Below are 10017 nucleotides of genomic sequence, written 5' to 3'. Positions count from 1 at the left end.
CCACCTCCTCCCCCCGCCCCGCCCTCCTCCTCTCCCTACTCCCCCCACCTTCCACGAGCCGCCGACGGCCGCCCTCTAACCCTGGCTCCCGCCGCCGATTAACGGGTCCAGAGGCGGCTCGCTCCGAGCCAGCGCTGCCGCCGTGTTTCTTTGGGGCCCCGAACTCCGATGTTTTTGTTTCATCGCGCTGACGATTTGCGGACGAAGCCCGACGCCTCCGTGGTGACGGTGGTGATGCTCGCCGCGGTGGGTAAACTGCTTTTGGCCGCCATAGGAATGTGGAATTTTCACCGCCGAGGACAGCGCCAGGGTGTGTGTGTGTGTGGGGGGGAGGAAGCATGTTTATATTTTTTAAGTCAAAAAAGTCCCAAGTGGCTTTGAGCTCGGCTCGTGTTTCTTTGGGGCTCAGCCAGAGGTGGGAATTCCACATTCCTAGGGCGGGGGAGGGGCGAGTACATCTATATGGCAGGCGCTGTTTTTTTAATAGTAAGTATAAATAGGTGAGTAGCTCTAACCGGTTAAACTAAAACATCAACCGGTGACGAAAATTACAAACTTGCAATCACCGCTCACGGACCCCACCTTTCCCGGGCACTCCCCGCTCTCCCCGCTCTCTCCCCACCCTCCACTCTCCGCTCCATTATAAAACACTTGCTCCTATCCCCTATGCTGCTCGCTCCACTCGTTGTTTGTCTTCATCTCTGAGCGCCGTTCTCCCCTCTTTCCAGAGCCCCTTTCTCCCAGAGCCCCCCTCTCCCTTTCTCCCAGCTCTCCGATTTCCACTTCCCGATTCCCCCTCTCCATCTCTCCTCTCTTTTCCCTGCCTCTCCTCCCCTGACGCTCCCCCCCTTCCTCTCTATCCTCTGCCTTATCTCTCTTCTCTCCCCTCCTATTTCCATTCCCCCATCTCGCTCCACCATCTCATCTCTAACTCTCTCGCTACCTCTCATTCTCCCTTCGCCACTCTCCTCTGTCATCTTCTTTTCCTTCTCCTCTCAACGAATCCCCACTCTCTCCCCTCCCCGTTATCCCCCCCCCACTCTCCCCCTCGCTGCACTCTCTCCACAGGCTCCTCCTCTCAACCCCGTCTCACCACAATGCCCGCGTCCCCCCCCCCTTGCCCCCCCCCCTTGCCCGCCCCCCTTTGTCCCCCCCCTCCCTCGCCATCAACTCCCTTCTCTTCTCCCCCTCGTCTGCTCCTCTTCTCCCCCACACCAGCTCGGCTCCTGCTCTTCGCATCCACCGCCCGTCACCAGGTGAGTGTCCTCATCTCGGACCCAAGTTGAATGACACGCAGGGCGTTGTGCACATACTTCAACCGAGGTTGTTGGTGCAATTCCGAGAATGATAGGCCCGCAGCTTTACAATTACGTGCAAGTTAATGATAACAACATTGTTTTATAATGATGATGATGGTCATCATCATCGGCGGCTGTGGTCAATCCACTGCGGTATGAAGACCTCGCATTGCCGGCGCAGGGCGTCGTTTAGCCTCTGCAAGGCTGCAACCGGCAAGCGTTGCGATCGAATTTGCCGTGCAGCCTTTGAAGTGCACACGCCACGTGCACACACCGCGTGTGCACGTGGCGTGTGCACGCGGCGTGTGCACGCGGCGTGTGCACGCGGCGTGTGCACGCGGCGTGTGCACGTGGCGTGTGCACACCGCGTGCGGGGCCGGCGGGACGCGCGCGCGCGGACGCACGAGGCCGAGTGCCGCGCGCGCCGCGTGTTGTTCTCGGGAGGAGCTGGAATGTGGCACGGAGTCGCCGACTCTCTTTGGCCGTAACAAGAAACAATCTGCACCGTGTGGAATTCGGGTTTTAGATCTGGCTCACGTGGGGGGGGGGGGGGGGGACATGCAGACTCGGCCGAACGTCCCGCGTACCGAAGTAGCAAGTCCCACGAACTCGAACACGCGCACACGTGGCACCGGGGCACACGCTGTGTGCTCCGTCTTGTAACATCGGCGCCACCGTGGCTAGGAGATGTTAACTACCTCGCCCGGTATGCAGGAGGTCGTGGGTTCGGTCCCGACCCTGACGCCTGCTGCTGTATATTTGGAGTCTGCGTGTCTCTCTCTCCGTGGTCGCGTGGATTTTCCTCCGGGTCCTTCGGTTTTTTCCCCCCTCCACATTTAAAAACGCGCGTTGAGATGATTTGGCCGCTATAATCATCCACGTGATAAGCCACTTCGTTGAGCTATCATCTGTGACCACGTTGCTTCTAAGCTATATCGCTCAGTGACCTTACCTAATAAAATAAAACTAGTTTAGTTTTTAAATAGAAATGTGGTAAACCACGCAACGATCCTCGTCATCGGTGGACCAAGTAATTCGCCTTCTAGTGTGATGCTGAAACCTGTACAAAGGGGGCCTACGCATGAGCACAGCGTTCAAGTGCCTGCCCAATAGACTATGGAACCTGTGCAGATCTGGGTTCATGGTTTGAGCCGGTGGTGGGAATTCCACATTCCTATGACCAGGCCCTGTCACGGCATAGGAACAACTCCCGTTGACTGGCCGGAAGTTGTTGCACCGACAGAGACACGCAGACACTTATCACTGAACCAGCCACCTGTACTCAGCCATGATTAATCCACTTCTGGATGAAGGCAAGCCGTTTCAGTCGTGGGGGCTGTTTGACCATACTTCACCACGCTGGTCAACGCTGGTAGGGTAGGCGTAGAGGGTGGCGGGTGCAGGCATGGTTCAGGTATATCATCGCCACTGATGTTATCAGTGTTCGTAGCGCAGTACGCTAACCACTGCGCCACCGCTCACCACGAACTCACGTGGCACCACCGTAGTAGGGTAACGCATCTTCCACTGTTACGAACACGACGTGACGATTATCGCGGCATCGCTGTCCCATAACTGTAAATTGTAATGAACAATGTTACTTATCGGTATTTGTGATTTGCTGTACTATCACGATGAATAGAAATGCAGTTTAAAAGTTCTTTAACCGCAGTTCGCTGAAATATGATCCTGTTTAACCCGGTGTAACTTTGTGACTTGTAACGCGTTTTAATATATTGACGCACGTGCGGTCAGTCACACACGCCCGAGATCATGAAATCATTAGGGGTCGTCCCACGATCATGATGAGATCAGCTAAAACTAAACATTATTATTGTTTAGCCAGGTAAAGCCCACTGAGCCATATAGCTATGTTTCAGAAGGGACCCGGCCGCAAATGATAGCTGAACTATAAGCGGCTTATCGTCATCACGTGCACATTTATTGCAGAAATCAAATACTCTAAACGCGTGACGTTGATTCCAAATGTGGAGGGGGAAAACCGGAGGACCCAGAGACAAATCTACGCGACTACGGTGAGAGCGACACGCAAACTCCGAATATACAGCAGAGGCGTCAGGGTCGGTCTCGAACCCACGACCTCCTGTAGACCAGGCGAGGTCGTTAACAGCTCGCCTCCGAGACGTCCCAGCTGATGGTGGCAGCCCTGCTCTGCGTGCCGCCGGCTCAGGACGATAAGTTGCTGAGCCGTTCGGTGGTGGTGGTGGTGGTGGCTACGGTGCACATGGTCTGTAGTTCAGCGCTGTGGAAACAGCAGCGAGGGTTAGTGGATCACGCAAAGATGTTGCGAAACTCATTTCGCGTGGGTTGGTCGCCAGGGGAAAAACGATGCAGCAAAATAACGGTGGGCTCCCATCTATTTCCACCTGTATGGGATAGAGTGTTGCCCCCTCGCACGCACGCATGGGTTTCTGCGGGTTCTCCGGTTTCCTTCCACGTGCATAAATAACTCATTAACATCTTAATGTATAGAGGACGGCAGAACTTGGACAATTGTTGGTAGCGCCGGCTCCTTGCCGCGGGGCTGCTGCTGCTCCTCGCCGCTTGTCCGTGGCTATTCGTCCTGGCGCCTCCGAGTCGTCCCCTCTTTCTCTCTCTGAGTCGTCCCCTCCCTCTCTGAGTCGTCTTCTCTCTCTGAGTCGTCCCCTCCCTCTCTCTCTGAGTCGTCCCCTCCCTCTCTGAGTCGTCCTCTCTCTCTGAGTCGTCCCCTCCCTCTCTGAGTCGTCCTCTCTCTCTGAGTCGTCCCCTCCCTCTCTGAGTCGTCCTCTCTCTCTGAGTCGTCCCCTCCCTCTCTCTCTGAGTCGTCCCCTCTCTCTCTGAATCGTCCCCCCCCCTCTCTCTCTCTCTCTGAGTCGTCCCCTCTCTCTCTCTGAGTCGTCCTCTCTCTGAGTCGGCCCCTCCCTCTCTCTCTCTCTCTCTCTGAGTCGTCCCCTCTCTATGAGTCGTCCTCTACCTCTCTCTGAGTCGGCCTCTCCCTCTCTCTCTGAGTCGTCCCCTCTCTCTCTCTCTGAGTCGTCCCCTCTCTCTGAGTTGTCCTCTCCCTCTCTCTGAGTCGTCCCTCTCTCTCTCTCTGAATCGTCCCCGCCCCCTCTCTCTCTCTCTGAGTCGTCCCCTCTCTATGAGTCGTCCCCTCCCTCTCGCTCTGAATCGACCCCCCCTCTCTCTCTGAGTCGTCCCCTCCCTCTCTCTGAATCATCCCCCCCCCTCTCTCTCTGAGTCGCCCCCCCTCTCTCTCTGAGTCGTCCTCTCCCTCTCTCTGAGTCGGCCCCTCCCTCTCTCTCTGAGTCGGCCCCTCCCTCTCTCTCTGAGTCGTCCCCTCTCTATGAGTCGTCCTCTACCTCTCTCTGAGTCGGCCCCTCCCTCTCTCTCTGAGTCGGCCCCTCCCTCTCTCTCTGAGTCGTCCCCTCTATGAGTCGTCCTCTACCTCTCTCTGAGTCGGCCCCTCCCTCTCTCTCTGAGTCGTCCCCTCTCTCTCTCTCTCTCTGAGTCGTCCCCTCTCTCTGAGTCGTCCTCTCCCTCTCTCTGAGTCGTCCCCTCCCCCTCTCTCTCTGAGTCGTCCCCTCGTGTTACGAGGTTCGCCCCACAGTGGATACGCTTATATTTTTGAACTCTTTTTCGTGGCCTGAGAACTCTTTTCTATAATTAATTTTTCTGTTTTTCATTCCGGCACCCTCTGATGACTTCACGGCTGCACAGAAGGTTCTAATCCTCACCAATCCCTTCTCTTCACGCGCTTTTCATTTTTTCGCGAGTCGTTTCTACAGCCGCGTGTCTTTGTGAGTGTGTTGTTTCTATCGCGACTTGTGTCAAGTGGCCATGAGCCTTGTGGTATTAAAGTCCCCTTTATAAGTAACATTGTAATTATCTAAATATAGCAGCCTCCAATTACCTCCAAAAACAATTGACAAAGCAAGTGATGTATTGAGTACAGAGCTATTCAATGTAGAACTCTCATGAACTTTAACATATTGTGATCTCAACAACAACAACAATAACATATTTCCAGGAAATAAAACTCGTGTTTTTTTTCCAATCATAGAATTAGCGCTTCTTAATAATCATACAAATATACATTTCGCCAAATAATTCAATACGACCAACGATCCACGATTGCCGCACGGTGTGTACCCTGAGCGTCTCCGTGTCCACGATCGCGCGGACACTCGCGGAGTCGCGAACACCCGCTGAGCGCGGGGTGCTTTGGTAGGGAGCGGTGGCGCAGCGGTTAGCGCACTGCGCTACCAGCTCGGCGAGCCGAGTTCGATTCCCGCTCACGACCGATGCCAGACGTATGTACGTTGAACTTCTTTCGCACCGTACGTAGCCAACCGTGCTAATCGCAGGATGGGTGGGTGTGTGGGTGAGTGACTATGTGAGTAGGTGAGTGACCATGTGAGTCGATATATTTGGACGTTGAATTTATTTCGCACCGTTTAACAGTGGCGAATATATTTTAATCCCCAGAAAGGGCCTCACCTTGGTCGATTCAGCCTTAAATGAGTACCTGGCACGGTGTGTAAACATCATCAGCATTGGGAGAGACAAAGACGGCCGGGCCTGGAGGTGGACACACCAGCATCCGTCGTGTGCTGTTCCGGCCTTCGTAGGTGCAACTCGCGAACAGCAACGTGCCCCAACAGTCTGTTAGAGGCGACACGGGGCGACCGTGCTTTGTAATAAAAGCGTAAATAGTTTAATACTCTTTGGTTATTTCAGTAAAGTCACGTAGGTATAAAATAAAATAAATCACGACGTTTCGGGCGCAGCAGCAGATCATGCTTTCCCCACATGATGACGGACGCTGCTTGTGTTGCGCCCGAAACGTCGTGATTTATTTTATACCCACGTGACTTTAGCGAAAGAAACAAAGAGTATGGATTCCTGCAGTCACGAAAGCTTCAAATCAAAATAGTTTAATGTTCGCGATTCTGAGTTCGGAACAGCCGTGTCAATACGTGCAAACAGATGTGTCTATTTGTTTGTGTTTCTCTCTTGCGATGGGACGTTGTAGGATGAACGTTGAGATGTCTAAGGTTCAAGGTCATTTATTAGTTATAGCCCTGTGAGCCATGCGGCTCTTGAATCGGGTGCAACCGCAACAAACAAAAAAACATGAACAAAAAAACATCTTAAAGTGAATATGTGACTGAGTGCAAACAGAAAATCGGGGTGAGCACTAAGGTCTGAGTTGGTCTGTAATAAGATAGGGCACTGATAAGGGGTTGGCAGGAATGGGTTCGCAATTAAGCCTCGAGAAGCGATTTATGTTTATTTTGTAATTTACTTTTCTGGCGAATGTAGCGGCCTCTAGTGGCTGCAGCAAGGGGATGGGGGCCGCGTGAAATCGCGACCCGTAAACACCGAAACTCTCCTCCGCCTTCGCCAATCATAACCAATGCGGCCTTAAAATGAAATATTTAACATCGGCAACGTTTCGGGCCAAGTCCCTCCTCCTCTTTACTTAAATTATTGATATGCCATGAAGAAGGGCCGTTCCCCCGAAACGTCGCCTATTGTATACGTTCCCTTTCAAGGCCACGACACACACGCGGTGTTCAGGGCGACCGTGCTCCGTGTTTGTAGTTTGCCGCTTGCCTCTCCTTGGGCAGCAGCGGCAGCAGCGGCGGCGTCGTCACCGCAGACCTCGACCCTTGAATGGTGAACGGCGAAATGTTGCACTCGCGATTCGGGTGGGTGTCTCGAGATCTCGGCTAGGCAGATGCCCTCGTCGATTAATCGACGTCACGTGTCTCTCAACGACGCCGACACACGCCGCGTCATAGGTAACGAGCAATAACAATTGGTTCATTTATTCCGGTAACAAAACTATTCATGCAAAGCACCCGTGTACAGATTTGTGATATTTCAAAAAATAACTGATAACATGCGCGCCACAGCGTGGAAGTCAACGGCGGTTATCCTATGGGTAGACTCGGCCCCGCCATAGGAACATCGAATTTCCACCACTGACTCCATGACACTGTGATTCATCTGCACTCGTAACGCGTCTCTGTCGCCGCACATGAGTCGCTCGCTCTCGAGGAGAGAGAACAACTTAATTTGCCACAAAGCTCTGCGGTCCTCTGTATATTAAGATGTTTCGTCCAATTGACGAGTGTTAATGCTGCACGTGGGAGTACACCGGAACGCCCGCAGATAACCCACGCGTGCGAGGTGGGGGTTGGTCAGCCCTACTTCATTAGACCGGTCAGCGAGGATTATGTTTCTCTTAAATTCAGGGTGAATTACGCTGAACGAAACTAAACTATGTTTTATTTTGCCAGGAAAGACCCACTAAGCTCTGTAGCTCTTTTTCAGAAGCGACCTGGCCACAAACGATAGCTCAACGAAGTGGCTTGTCACCATCACGTGTAAATGTATATCAGTCGTCAAATACTCTAAACGCGTGACCTTGATTCTAAATGTGGAGGGGAAAACCGGAGGACCCTGAGAAAAATCCACGCGACCACCGCGATAGAGGCACGCAATCTGGATCGAGCCCACGACCTCATGTCGACCAGGCGAGGTAGTTAACATCTCGCCACCGCAGCACCCCACGCACACTGAGCGGAACCCCAATTATAATCCCCGATTAAAGCTCAAGGAATTGAATTGAATCTGCTGTCTTTGCAAACGAGCGTTATTTTAATGGTACACTTGTATTGCTTATAAAATAATAATTTTCATTCCAATTAACTGTACACTGCATGGGGCTCCACAGTGTGCTGTGTTCGGGCTTCGTACTGCGTGCTGTTTGGCGCGATGTGCGACGTTTCGCACCAGGTGCTGGGAGCTCCTTCCTTGAAGTGCAGACGTCCCCAGCACGTGGGTGTCCGAAGTTTCGCCCCGCGGGCTGGAAGTTTGTCCACTCCCAGAAGAAGTTCCCAGAACGTGACGCGAAACGTCGGACATCGTGCCGAACGACACCACGCATCAGACGGCTGTACCTTCATTATCTCCAGAATTATATCAACTAAATCCAAATGACAGCCTCATGATAACCACGAGTATAAGATGAATACCCGCACAATACTACTAATAGTATAACTACTGTACTAATAGTATAACCACAGTAATTATTACAATCATTTCCCAATGAGCACCACGCTAGAAAACATCACGAAAACCATCACTGCTAGATTAACCCCTCCCCAAGGCCTCGACCGTCTTGTGATGTGAGTAACGATCTGACGATTTACACATGAACACGGCGTGCTTTTGATCGCTCCATCTCCGCTTTTGACGTCCTCTGTGGCGCGCGAAAGAAGTCCAGCGCACACACACACCACTCCGTAACCAGCCTCGACCCCACGGCCACCGCCCCTCGTCTGGCCGCCTCTCCTCCCGCTCACCCCAAACCCCGTGACTATGTGATTAGCAAGGTGATGTCTCTAACCTGTGAGACTCTCTCGAACCCTCTCCCTGACTCGCAGTGAAAACCATGCTGATGTTCACTTACAAACTCAACCAAAACTACTTTTGGTTCATTTACCACGTGAGTCCCGCTTGAGCTGTATAGCTCGGCCTGGCCGCAAATGATAGCTTTACGAAGTAGCTTATCATCACGCGGAAATGTATAGCGGTCAATTACTCTAAACGCATGGTGAGTCTTAATGTGGAGGGAAACACCGGAGGATCCCGAGACAAATCTACGCGACCGCGAGGAGAACATGCAAACTCCAAATATACAACATGCGTAAGGGTCGGGGTGGAACGCACGACCTCCTGCATACCAGGCGAGGTAGTTAACATATCCATCACGATACATTTGTAGATACCCCACGGATGTATCATAACCCTTTTTTACTTGCTTCTCAACGGCTGAGTGGATGTTTGCGAGATGCGATGGTGACGATATCCTTTCATGGGAGACTGGTTACGAAAATATGTATTTGCCTTGGCGTTTGTGGGAGACGTGGGGAGGCGTTTAATTAATTCGGGACACCAGAGTTAACATCTCTCCGTGGTGGCGAGATGTTAACTACCTCGCTTGGTCTACAGGAGGTCGTGGGTTCGATCTTGACTCTGACGCCTGCTGCTGTATATTTGAAGTTTGCATGTATATTTGCCCGTGTTCGCGTGGATTAATCCGGATCGTCCGGGTTTTTCCTCCACATTAAGAATCAACATCACGCGTTTAGTGTATTTGGCTGATATACATTTCCATGTGATAAGCCACTTCATTGAGTTATCATGTGTGGTGGCCAGGTCGCTTCTGAAAAATATCGATCCCTCGGTAGAATTGACCACGCCATTCCAAATGTAACAGCACCCTCGTGTTACCTTGAGACGTAGTCTTGAGACTCCGTGCGGTTAGTCCGTGACATTTCATGTTGATGACATTTCACAGCGTGCTCGAATTGTACAAACTCTGCTCAAGACAAAGATCCCCCGTATAGACTTAACATACATTTGGGGCAAGTGCTGTTAGCGAGCACCTATGAAAGCCGGTATGGCACACGAGTGGGTGGGTGGCCAGCACCACGCCCGGCCGCCTTTGTCTCCCGAGTGGCGATGTTTACACACCGTACTCGTTTAAGTCTGAGTCGACCTAGGGGAGGAACAAGACTGGTTCAGAAAATCGTTACTGGTGTTGTCCGTGAGCGGCAATTGAACTCGGATTACCGGGTTCGTAGCGCAGCGCGCTAACCACTACACCACCGCTCCACGCACAAACTCTGCTCGGACAACAACAACA

Source organism: Lethenteron reissneri, chromosome 9 (assembly GCF_015708825.2).
Source record: "Lethenteron reissneri isolate LAM-NWPU_2019-01 chromosome 9, ASM1570882v1, whole genome shotgun sequence".
Classification (NCBI taxonomy): domain Eukaryota; kingdom Metazoa; phylum Chordata; class Hyperoartia; order Petromyzontiformes; family Petromyzontidae; genus Lethenteron; species Lethenteron reissneri.
The sequence above is the reverse complement of the archived record's forward strand: the minus strand, read 5'-3'. Positions refer to the sequence as shown.